This window comes from Galeopterus variegatus, unplaced genomic scaffold, assembly GCF_000696425.1.
Source record: "Galeopterus variegatus unplaced genomic scaffold, G_variegatus-3.0.2 Scaffold5655, whole genome shotgun sequence".
NCBI classification, from domain to species: Eukaryota; Metazoa; Chordata; class Mammalia; order Dermoptera; family Cynocephalidae; genus Galeopterus; species Galeopterus variegatus.
Window position 1 is genome coordinate 17316 of NW_007731766.1, and position 12196 is coordinate 29511.

A 12196-nucleotide genomic window follows, 5' to 3' on the forward strand; every position below is an offset into this window, starting at 1 on the left:
AAAGCTGGAACACTCTGAGCAACAAAATATATAACACAGTCCCAAAGAATAATTAAATATCCATGAGCACATTATTGATATAAATGATTGAATAAATAGGAGAAGAGCCAAATCTCCTGTACAGAACTCTAAATAATTTATGTAGATACTCCCACCTTCCACTAGCCTCCCTCAATTGCTTCCAAAGAATATCATATGAAAAGGAGGAAGAAAATAACTTTACAGTGGAGAAGCCTGGCAAACACTACCTCAAGTCAGGTAATCAAGGTTAACATCACCAATGATGTCACAGAAATAGCATTTGCCACCTAAAATGATGTCATGAGAACACTTCACCACTGTGGTCTTCCTCACAAAAAACAAACAAAAAACAACAACAAAAACCCCATTCTAAGTATGAGAGAAACATCACACAAATTCAAATTGAGGGAATATTATTTGGCAATAAAAGGAAATGAAATACTGACAGTCTACCATGTGGATGAACCTTGAAAACATTATGCCCAGTGAAAGCAGTAACAAAAGACTACATATTGTCTGATTCTATCTATATGAAATGTCTAGAATAGACAGATACACAGACAGAGAGTAGACTAGGGGTTGCCTAGGGCAGAGGAGTTTGGGGGGGAAATTGGGAGAGACCACTAGTGGGTATGAAGATTCTTTTGGGGTGATGAAAATGTTCTACAATTGATTGTGCTAATAGTTGTACAACTCTGAATATACTTAAAACCACTGAACTGTACAATTTAAACGGGTGGATTCTATGGTATGTGAATTCTATCACAATAAAACTATTAAAAAGAAAAAACAAATTGTTGAGGCACATTCAATAAAATTCCTGACCAGTACTAACTGTCAAGGAAATCATAAACAAGTCTTAGAAAATCATCACAGACAACAGGAAATTGAGGAGACATGATTAAACATAATGTTGTATCCCAGACAGGACCCTGAACACAAAAAGGACATTAGGGGAAATCTAGTGAACTATGAATAGATATATTTAGTTAATAATAATGCACCAATGTTGGTTCCTTCACTGTGATAAATGCACCACACAGTAATGCACCCAGGTCAGTCTGACTCCACAGTACATGTTTTTAACCACCACACACCCTGCTTCTCTGTAGCACTACTTATAGGAGCTGATTCTTGTTCCTGCTTGGGTGCTACTTCAGTCTGCGATCTCCTCCTATACTAGGGTTTGGATTTATGAACATGTCGGGGTTGGGGATAGTTCTAAACCAAGTTAGGTGTCCTCACCCTTGCCTTCATATTGGAGGCTTATCTCTGTCTCATCCAGGCCTGCCACTGAGATGCCAGGATGCCTCTTCAAAAAAGCCGCATGAATTAAAAAAGCATCACTTCCTTCATAGCTGTCTAGAGATTAGAATATAAAGCAGAATCAAAGTATATAAGAACCATGTTATGATTCTCTTCTGTTTCAGTATCATAAGGTGACTGAAGCACGAAGTACACATTCAAATGTTTGTTGAATAAATTAATTATTTAGCTTTTGAAGGCATTAAATTTGTCTTTTCTTCAAAGACTTAAAAGTTAAACTGTACTTTCCAAAAAGACTTCTAAGATTGAAAAGTCAGTCCCTATAATCTGATACAAATTAGCCTGAAGGAGGAAGAAAAGCTCTTGCAGGTAGTGGTTCTCTCTCTGTTAAAAGGACTCTGGTCTTGCTTTCTAAGAAGGAAGCAAGACAGGTTTCTTAAACTAAAATTGATGGGGATGTGGGGGGTGGCATATAAGTGATATCACAGTGTCCCAAGACGTAGATAAGACTGACCGTTGCAAAGGGACACTTGCTCTCAAGTGTGGTGGGAGAAGGGTAGGGGATCTGTCCCTAACCATTAGGATCTTCAGGGCAGATAGGTAATCTGATGTGGTGAGAAGTGCTCCCAGATGGGAGTCCACAGATGGGAGTTCTCCATGAAGCTTTAGCTTTAACCTGATGTGCAATCTTCCTACTGCTGGAGCCTTAGTTGCCCTATGGGATAAAGTAAAACTGTTTTCCTGGGTCCTTACCAATTCTCATCTTCTAGAAATCTGAATGAACTAGAGATTAGCCTCAAATAACCTTGAGGCCAATAGTATTCCCTCCCCACTCAACCTCTGTCCAGGCTGAAGTTACCAAAAAATAAAATTAACTAGTTTGTGTTTACACACCTTTCCTAACCAGTGACAAAGATAAACAGCAGTTCATAGCTGTAAGAGGACAGGGAACAGAGGGTATAAACAATTGGGCTTGCATAGCTGAGGGGTAGAAAATATAGCTAAAGTCAGACAGTAAGAGGACAGGGAACAGAGGGTATAAACAATTGGGCTTGCATAGCTGAGGGGTAGAAAATATCAAAAAGCATTGCAAACTTCAATTATATGGTGAAGAGGTGGAATAGACAGTCCCCAGCATCTCTCTCTCCCACAAATCAACCAATTTACAACTATAAAAAAGCAACAACAGCCAAGCTGGGGACCCTAGAGCTCAGGGGAAGAGGCGGAGAGACCTACGGAGTGCATGAAGGCAGGAGAAGCCACAATGAGAGAAAGAAAAAACCACTCCAACCATTTCGTGCTGTGGCCACTTTAAGGCTGGAGCTGCTGAAAGCACGGAGCAGGAGCCTGCATAAGCTGCAGCTGTACCCTTTGGATGAAGTTTCTTGGAGGCGGCAGGTGAGATGAGGGCATTGGTGACCCCCAAGCCAGCAAGACCACTAGTAGGGTTCCCATGGACCCACACAGGAGCAAGAAGCCACAACAACTGAAAAAAGGAGCCACTCAGAGGCCAGTGAGTCATCACAAGGGACCGGCATATAGCCCATCCCATGGAAAGTGCAGCATGGGCGGTGGGGGAGATGGGCCCACTGGGAGCACACTATGGCACAGCAAGGACAGCTGACCAGCATCCCAATCAGTGAAGAACCACTCAGAGGATATGGATCAGCAATATAGAATTGAATGGAGTACAGTTTGATGAAAAGATTTAGGCCCAGATCAGAGTTTCTATACAACCCAGGTGGTATTGGGTCCCTGGAGAGTCAGAAGTACCTATAAAGTCAACCATTAAAATCTAAGCTGCACAAAAAGCCTTCCCTAAGGAATCGGCAGCAAAGCAGCAATTTAGTGAACCACACACAGCTCAAATGCTGATCCCTACAGGAAGTTCCCCCATTTTAGAAGTAAGCAAAGGACAAAAAATTAGTTCTAGCCCAGGCACACAACCAGTGCCTCGGGGACCACCCAGAGACCTGAGGCATAGATCCAGGGACCGGACCCTCCCCCACAACTAGGCATACCACCAGTGCTTCAGGGCCCACTCGGGGTCCTGAGGCTTGGAGCTGGGGACTGGACAGCCCCCCCCACAACTAGGCACACCATCAGTGCCAAAGAGCATGCCAGTGCCAAGGATCATCACCTCCATGTGGGTGGCCCACCACAGCCACCACAATAATCACGGCTGCCATGAAAGCAGCTAGACACCACAACCACCAAGCAGATGGTCCGCCAGCCACTGAAGTGTATTGACACAAGGAGAGTCACCAGCAGAGACCAAAGAAAAGAAGAGGATGTCTCTATCCACAAAGTCCATTCCAGAGTGACAGAAGAAGCATCTGCTCTACGATAATATTGGGGGACCTGATCACACCACTCAGCATTGGACAGGTCATCTAAGCAACAAATCAAAAGAGTAACCATTATTCTTTCAGAAGGAGAGAAGAAATCTAGGGTAATTAGAAGGGGGAAGAGGGAGGGAGAGGGGAATGGGGAGACATTGGACAAGGGGCATAAAGAATAATTACGATTCATAACAATATATATGCTAGTAATATTGATTCAATCAACATATGTCAATGTTGAACCCCCAAAACATGTATAATCAATTATGATTCAATAAATTTTTTTTTAAAAAACTTTAATTATAATTGGACCAAGTCACACTACATGAATGTCAACAGCTTGCACCCACCAATTTGTACACCTCATTTCCATTTTTTCTTAGGAAATCACAAAAGAGTAATAAATAATTGTTTAATGCAAAGAAAAACTGACTTCACATTTTTTTCCAGATATCTGGCTGCAAATGTGTTTTAAGCTGAGGCAGGCCAACTTTTGGTACTAAGAGATGAAGAAAAGAAACCAATTTAAATAGGAACTCCTTTCCAGGCCAAATGAGAAACAAAGCTGATAAAGAGTCTTGTGCCTTACTGGGGTTGGTGGGGAGGAGCTAGGATTTGGGGAGTGTTTAACTTCGGGAGTGTTTAGCCCTTGTTATGCAAAGAGGACTCTTAGGTAAACCTTAACATTAGGCCAGAATGATGGATTTTATCAGCCCAGAGTTTCATGGCCTAAACTGCAAAACTGAGCTAAGATTTTTCCTTCTGTCACTCAAGTTTTCAACACTTGCAATCTCATTTTGCTCATTTAATGTTGACTGTAAATTGTATAATCTGAGGTTCCCTGCTCTCTGGGGCTTGCTTCTTTGGGGTCGTAAAGCCAAGTTTCTATCCATCGTGAGACATCATTGGGATCTACCAGCCTGGCCTCCCATATCCTGGTGCTCCAAGTGACTATATTTGAGTCTCCTAGGGAGAACAAACATTGCTCCTGTCATGCTTCTCTAGTGCTAGAAAGGCCCAGAGTTCCAGAAACAAGTGGACCTGGAGATCACACTGCAGACAGCTGCTCAGCAATTCTCTGCGTGGAGCAGCCCACCAGGCACCAACTTCACAGACACTCTGAGCCTGCTTGACTAGTTGGAGTCACAGCCTTAAGAGGAGAGTTAAGAGCAACAAAGCTCGCATACCTCACAATGACACCTCCTGTCTTCTGGTAGCAAGAAATCGCTGTCTTCCCCTGCCTCTCCTGTCCCACTCCTGCAAGCACACCTGCTCCTTTCTGTGCATCTCTTCTGCTCTCACTTGACCACATCACCTTGCAGAGGTCCAACACAGCCTCTCAAGGCCTACTCTGATTTACGTTGTTTTTAGTTCCTATACCCTTATGTAACTCAGCCTTTCAGAATCTTCTAGTTTAAACTCCCAAGGCAGCAAATGATGATCATCTCTACCTGAGCAGAACCCTTCAGGCCAGCCATGTCTCAGGTCGCTGGTGAGTTATGGACAGCCTGCCTTTGTCTGTTCCTGTCATTGTAGCTCAGTATGTTAGGCCCTGTATTAGTCCATTTTTGTGTTGCTATAACAGAATTACCCGAGACTGGGTAATTTATAAAGAAGAGAGGTTTATTTGGCTTAGCATGGGCCTCAGGCTTCTTCTACTCATAGCGGAAAAGTGGTAGGCAGCTGACGGGTACAAGCAGATCACATGGTGTGCGAGAGAGAGAGGAAAAGAGGGAGGGAGGGAGAGAGAGAGAGGGAGGGAGAGAGAGAGGGGGAGAGAGGTAGACAGAGAGAGGGAGAGAGGGGGTGGGGGGGGAGAGAGAGAGAGCTTATTAATCCCCTCCCCCAGGGAGAGCATTAATCCATTCATGAGGGATCAGAACCAAGCCCTTGACCCCCATTATTAATCCATTCACTACTGCACGGTCCTACAACCCACCCTCTTAATAGTCACAGTGGGGGCTAAGTTTCTAATACATAAAACGTGGGGGATACAAGTCAAGCTTCAATGAGTTTTGGGGGGGCATAAGTCTTTTTTTTTTTTTCCTTTTTTTTTTTTTGTCTTTTTTCGTGTCCGGCAACGGGATCGCAACCCTCCGTGTTGCTCCCACACCTCGCTCAGCCAGTGAGCGGGAACCGGTCTGTATGTGGGATCCACACCTTCGGCGGGAGCGCCATCACACTCCCAAGTGGCGCACTGTAGCAGTGTGCCACCGGGCCGGCCCTGGGGGGACATAATTCTTTTTTTTTTTTCCTTTTTTTTTTTTTGTCTTTTTTCGTGTCCGGCAACGGGATCGCAACCCTCCGTGTTGCTCCCACACCTCGCTCAGCCAGTGAGCGGGAACCGGTCTGTATGTGGGATCCACACCTTCGGCGGGAGCGCCATCACACTCCCAAGTGGCGCACTGTAGCAGTGTGCCACCGGGCCGGCCCTGGGGGGACATAATTCAATCCACTACATTCTGCCCCCATGACCCAAACAGCTTCCAGCACTGCCACACTGGGGATGAGATTTCCACATGAGTTTTGGCGGGGACAACACATCCAAACTCCATCAGGGCCATATAAAACAAGAACAGTCTACTGAGGCAGCAACGAGCAGAGAAGGCAACGTATACATGTGACTACTACTTACTCAATAACTGTTACATGACAGGTGATACATCTAAAATATTACCTTATTTAGTCCTCACAATAACCCTAATAGGAGGGTATTATTTTCATCACATTATAAGTGAAGAAAAGTTTCAGAAGTGTTAAATTTGTTCAAGATGACACAGCTGGTGAAGCTGGAGAAGTCGCCTCAAGGAATCTGACTTCAAATCCCACGTCACTTCTCTGCCACCTGCCTGCCATGTACAGACTATCTTTGGTGTTTCTTACCCAACCCCCATGTTAGATGACAAGAGTCCAATTTCCCTTTTAAGCACTGATACTGGTAGTTTATAAAAACTAAGAGTTTGCTGACCAAAAGTCAAGCAATTAAAAACACATATAAAGTATAGAACATAACACTTGTCAAGTATTCGCTAAGCACCTGTTATAGGCCAGGCACTGCTGTAGGAGTTAACTGAACACAGAGATAATCACAACTGAGTACAAGAAATATGCAACAACTACAAAGCCAGGCAGAATGAAATAAATGCCATAAGATGTATATAATGTGCCGGGGGAATGCAGAGGAGAGAGAGAATGCTCTGACTCAAAGCAACTGAGGGAGGCTTCTAGGAAGAGCTTTTGCACTGGACTTTAAAGCACAAGCTGGCTTCATGTCGCTTAGGGCAAGGGATGGTGGTTGTCACAACAGCTTGGATAGAGCACAGCCTGGACACACACACACTGGGGCAGAAAGATACCTAAAGTTTGAGGGAGTCAGTGGCTGGAACATAGTGGGTTATAAGATGGAGCTAGAAAAATAGGTATGTCCCAGGTAAAGCAGACTAGGCATATTCATGGACAATGGGAGGTTACCAATGTGTTTAGAGCAGAGAAATGAGGCAACCAGAACTTTCTACGAGTCCATGATCTGTGTTCTGTGATACTAAGCTTGGAAAAGGAAGAAACTAGGAAAAGACAAAACCCCGAAGTTGCCATTGCAATTAGATAGATCAGAGACAACTAAGGGCCTGGACTGTGATGCAAGCTGAGACTGAAAAGAAGCAGACTAATGGGACATCTTGGGAGGAAGAAAAGTCATTTAAAAACAAATGAGATGTGTGTGTAAATGTATGTTGTTAATGGTGAGGGAGCCAGAGGAATAAAACGGGACAGGCCACGATCCAGGCTCAAAGCCTTTTTCCCTCTGGAGTCTAGCTCAGTGCTGGCACAGAAAAGGTACACCACCAATAGCTACTGCCATGAATGACTTCACAGTAGCCTGAAGGATGACAAATGTCAAGTTACATATAACTTCTCCTTACTTCAAACATTTTGCACTTGTTATTCAGTAAGTATTACAATGAATAAAACTCTCTTGCTCTTCTACCATTAAACCACAAAATTAATACAGCATACGGCTGCCTCACATTTACCAGCATTTACCAGGCCACTCAGCAGCATATCAGCATTTGGAAGAAGAAGAAAAAAAAAAAAAAAAAACACCCTCAAACAGCAAACAGCATTATTCTTTACTGTTGTAATGAATTCATGTTCCCCTGCTGCAACGAAAGCTAAAAAAACATTGAAATCCTGAGATTTAATTGCCTAACCTTCTTTTCTAAAATGCTGTTTATCTTTGTGACAAAGAATACTACTTACCAGATGTCCAGAGAAGGATTAAAGAGGTCAATTTCTAAATGAAACCTGAACTGCCAATGGACCAGTCTAAACATAAGCACCATGAAAATTGTTCAGACTACCTGAGGTCAGGACCACCACCCCACTTCTTTGAATTCTGTGGTGTTCTGTTTCCCAGGCAGGGAAGCCCTTAACCACCCAACCTCATTAAAAGATTAAACAAATCCCCAGTAACTGCATGCTATTCTCCATATAATCATATTTTGATATACAATTCAAACAGAATTTGCCAGAGAACCAAACTATCTGCCTAGAGTTTTAAAAAACAAAAATCAGCATTGCACTTAGCACTGTAAGACAAAAGGCCAAAGCTACAATCAAAGAACATTAAGTGGTTCCCTATTAGGTGATCTGAAGTGTGGAGGTGGGATGCAGACTAGGTCTTGTCCAAGTTTAGGTTCTTCACTTACGTGTCTGATACTTGGAATTCTATTAGACATTTATTTCTTTGAAGCAAGCCGTGTCCTCTTCTTGTAGGTCTTTTCTAAAAAGCAAAAACACCTTAAAGAGAAAATGAATTTGATCACTAGTATCTCACTATAAAGAATCTCACTCATTCATTGCTTTTACATTTTATGAACTAGGCTCTGAGTGTTTGAAGTTGAGTAAATCATTGACCCTGCCTTCAAAAAGTCTAAAGAAAATATAAACAAAATTATTAACAAAAAAACACAAAATAGTCATGAAATTCCTCAGCGTGCACTGGGAGCTTGGAAAGGAACAGTCCATCCTACAGGCATGAGGATGGACTGGAGGTTTTCATAGAGAGGATTTCCTCCTGAAAGCTGATGATGTGGAGAATGAGGGCCATGGGGCTGGCACTCCAGGCAGGGGGCATGTGGGGGCAAAGGTGAGACGTGAAAGAAAGGGGCATGATGAATTCACAAGTTTATCAACATGGATGCAGAGGGCACAGTAAGGCTAGATTGGTGGGCAAGTGGTAGGCCGTGGAGGGCCTTTAAAAGCCATACTAAAGACCTTTCTTCCCAACATACACCGTGTCCCTTGAACCAGTCTCCGTAAAAATGGCATGCAAAAAGTTTAGTGTGACTGATTGGACTCACCATAGTTTATCACAGTGACCTTATTTACAGCAAGGGAAAAGGTCTGGTGGCACTTTCTTACAAGGTAGCTATGCTGACAGAGTAGAGCTTCTCTAGTTCCTTTGGCTTCTCCAGTACATACACCCCAACCGGACACAATGCAGTCCCTTGGCTGAGTCACAGCCCTCCACAATTTTGCACCAACTTTCTTGTCCTATTTTCTCAAACCACCCAGGCTAGTCAAAGTTTATTCACTTTTGGCTCCTTCTGGCCTCCACCTACCTGGAATATTCCATACCTTCTACCTCTTTGTAACTGACTTCCAAGATTCAGCTCCAATCCCAAGAGCAAAATAAAGCACTTGAATATCATGTGGTGTTGCCTAAGGAGTTCTCCCCAACCTCTCAAGATTTTACAGAAATTATTGTCTGAATATTTTATTCTGCAATTACTAGAACACTAACTTATTTTATCTATTACTGTCCCAAACTTCTCTTTCCCCAACTATGACATTGATAGAGAAAACAAACGTTTCACTTTTGTAGACACTACTAGAATCTGAACAGAAAGGAAATGGGACATCCAATTTTTGCAATTTTCAAGTGCAAGATTAGAAATTAGGAGACATGGGCCGGCCCGGTGGTGCACTGGATAAGTGCGCCGCTTGGGAAGCGCGGCGGCGCTCCCGCCCGAGGGTTCAGAGGAGACAGGAGTGAGCTCTGTTCTGTTAGAGTTAATATTGTGTGGCATAAATTTCATAAAGATGTATTCACAGCCCTCATATAGTTCAAAGTGAGGCAGGACAGAAAAGGGACACGCCCCAGGGAAGCTGCTCATAAATAGAGACTGGATCGGCACCAGCCACTTTCTTGTTTTGCATTTAATGAACCCATAATGAGCTGACAACAGCTTAACCACCCTACCTATCAGAATGTTACACCTGGAACTTTGCAGGTTACAAAAACCACAGCATCTGCACACTAGGAGGAACAAAAGTGCAGACAATGCTATGACCTTCCACCATGACGCTAGACCAGAAAGGACAAAGTTAAGGCAAAGATGACCCCACTGAGCATGACCAAAAACTTCAGAAACTCGGGGATACGTGACAGGAAGCTGATGCAACATCGCATCAACCTGTTAGGCCTTAATTACCCTAGATCCTCCCCTGTGGCCAAATATTCCTCCTCTTAGTATATAAAGGAACACCTTATCCCAGAACAGCATACAAATCATCCCCCTAAGAATCCAGGGGTGTTCCTTCCTCACGGAGACACCCACACACCCTTCTGCACGTACTTTTACTTTACAATAAAGTTCTACTGTTTGAATGTTCTGTCTGTTCCTCTTCCTTTACTTTTGCTGAGCGGGTGCTCACTGTGTTGTGGACTTCCCTCGTACCTGTGAAAGGTTCTCCTTCATGGTTTGACAAAGAACCTGGAACTGCCATCTGGTAACAAAAGTTACCCCACCCCACCCTCAAAATCCAGGTATCTGGAACAGTGTAAATTTAGCTGACTTGTCCCAGCTAATTGAGCACAATGGGATTATTAATCCTACATCACTCATTTCATCTACACCGCCACCTGTTTTAAAAGACCATGCTAACACATAAAGTATATTCTCAGAAATATATTTTTATACATAACATACAGATAAAACAATTGCTCATACATTCTTTCACTTAACCCACACCAGAAATATTATTCCTACATTACATGTGACTTACCTGGTGCTGAGGGGACTGGTGCCTTGCCCAAGGTTACACAGTTACATGGAGTTAGAGTGGGAAATTAGTCAAGTTTATTGGATTTCAGGCTGATATTTCATCAACAGAATTCGGAACAAGTATTTACAAAATAGGTTCCCAAAATTACATCTAACCACTCAACCCAGAATTCTACTGTGTCATTAATACTTTAAAGATTTAACAGTAGACTCTTATTTCTGTTTCTCAGAGAAAAAATGTTTACCTTTCCTACAATGGTCCTCTTCTGAGATTCAGCATAAAGAAATTATACAAAGGTGAATGTATAGAGATAGCTATGCTTCTTGAGTAAGCTTTTTAAGTTCAACTTAGTTACAAACTAATGTGAGCAGTGCTGATTTCCTCTCTCTGCCTTATTGAATGACATCCCTAAACTCTAAAAACACATTCAAAAGATGGCCATCACTGTCAATTAACCAGAAAAAAAATTTTTTTTTTAATGTGTGGAATGTGACTAGTTCCCCTTGTTTTACAAAGCAATCAATGTAGTAACAAATCTATAGATACCACATTTGGTATTTTCTAAATCCAGTAAATTATTTACTTCTATAGTATAGGTCTAAAAAGTAAGGAACAGTTTTAAATCTCCATAGTAACAGCACTTACCTTACAAAGTTAGCTCCAAAGTGAATGTAAGTATGCATCAAACTTGGATCTAGGCACATTCTGTACATGTATACTTCATAAAATATATGGGATATCTGTTTCTCCATTTCTGGGAAGATGCAATGAGATTCTTAAATATCTAATAATTTTTGCAAAATATTCCAACTCCTTACCACACAGATATGTGTAATCAACTATGTTCCAATAAAAAATAAATTTTAAAAAACTTCCAACTCTTAAATTCAAAACCAGAAAAGACAACTCTTTCAACATTAAGGACACAAGTATATTTTTATATTCTTCAAAGTTAAGGAAAGAAAAAAAGGAAAAAAAATCACAATACTAAAGACACTATAGTTCTCAAACTGCGTGCCAAGGCACTTCAAGCCAATGTAATAAACACACAGACACAAGGTGAACTACTAGCTTGTGGTAGGTCAGTTTCAACACAGGATCATGCCACATTCCTTTCAAAAGGTCATTCCTTTATAAAGCTGAGTTTTCAAGGGCTGCTGCGATAAAAAAAAAAAAAAAAAAAAAAAAAAAGGACTATGCAAAAATCATCAGGGAATAAGAAATGATGGCAGTGGTTTGATGAGCTGTACAGTACCCAACAGGTACACATAGCACATCAGTAATTAACTCTACTTAAGAACAAAAAGAATGCTTTTTCTTTAATCTCAATGTATAAATAATCTTTTTTCAAACAGATACTATGTTGTTAGGACATAAATACTTTTTTAAGTTATTTGAACATAACTGTTACTTAATAAATGGTACTATTACATATTTTGGCTTAGGGGCACTATAAAAATACTAAGGAAACCATGAAAAAAAGTTTGGAAACCTCCATA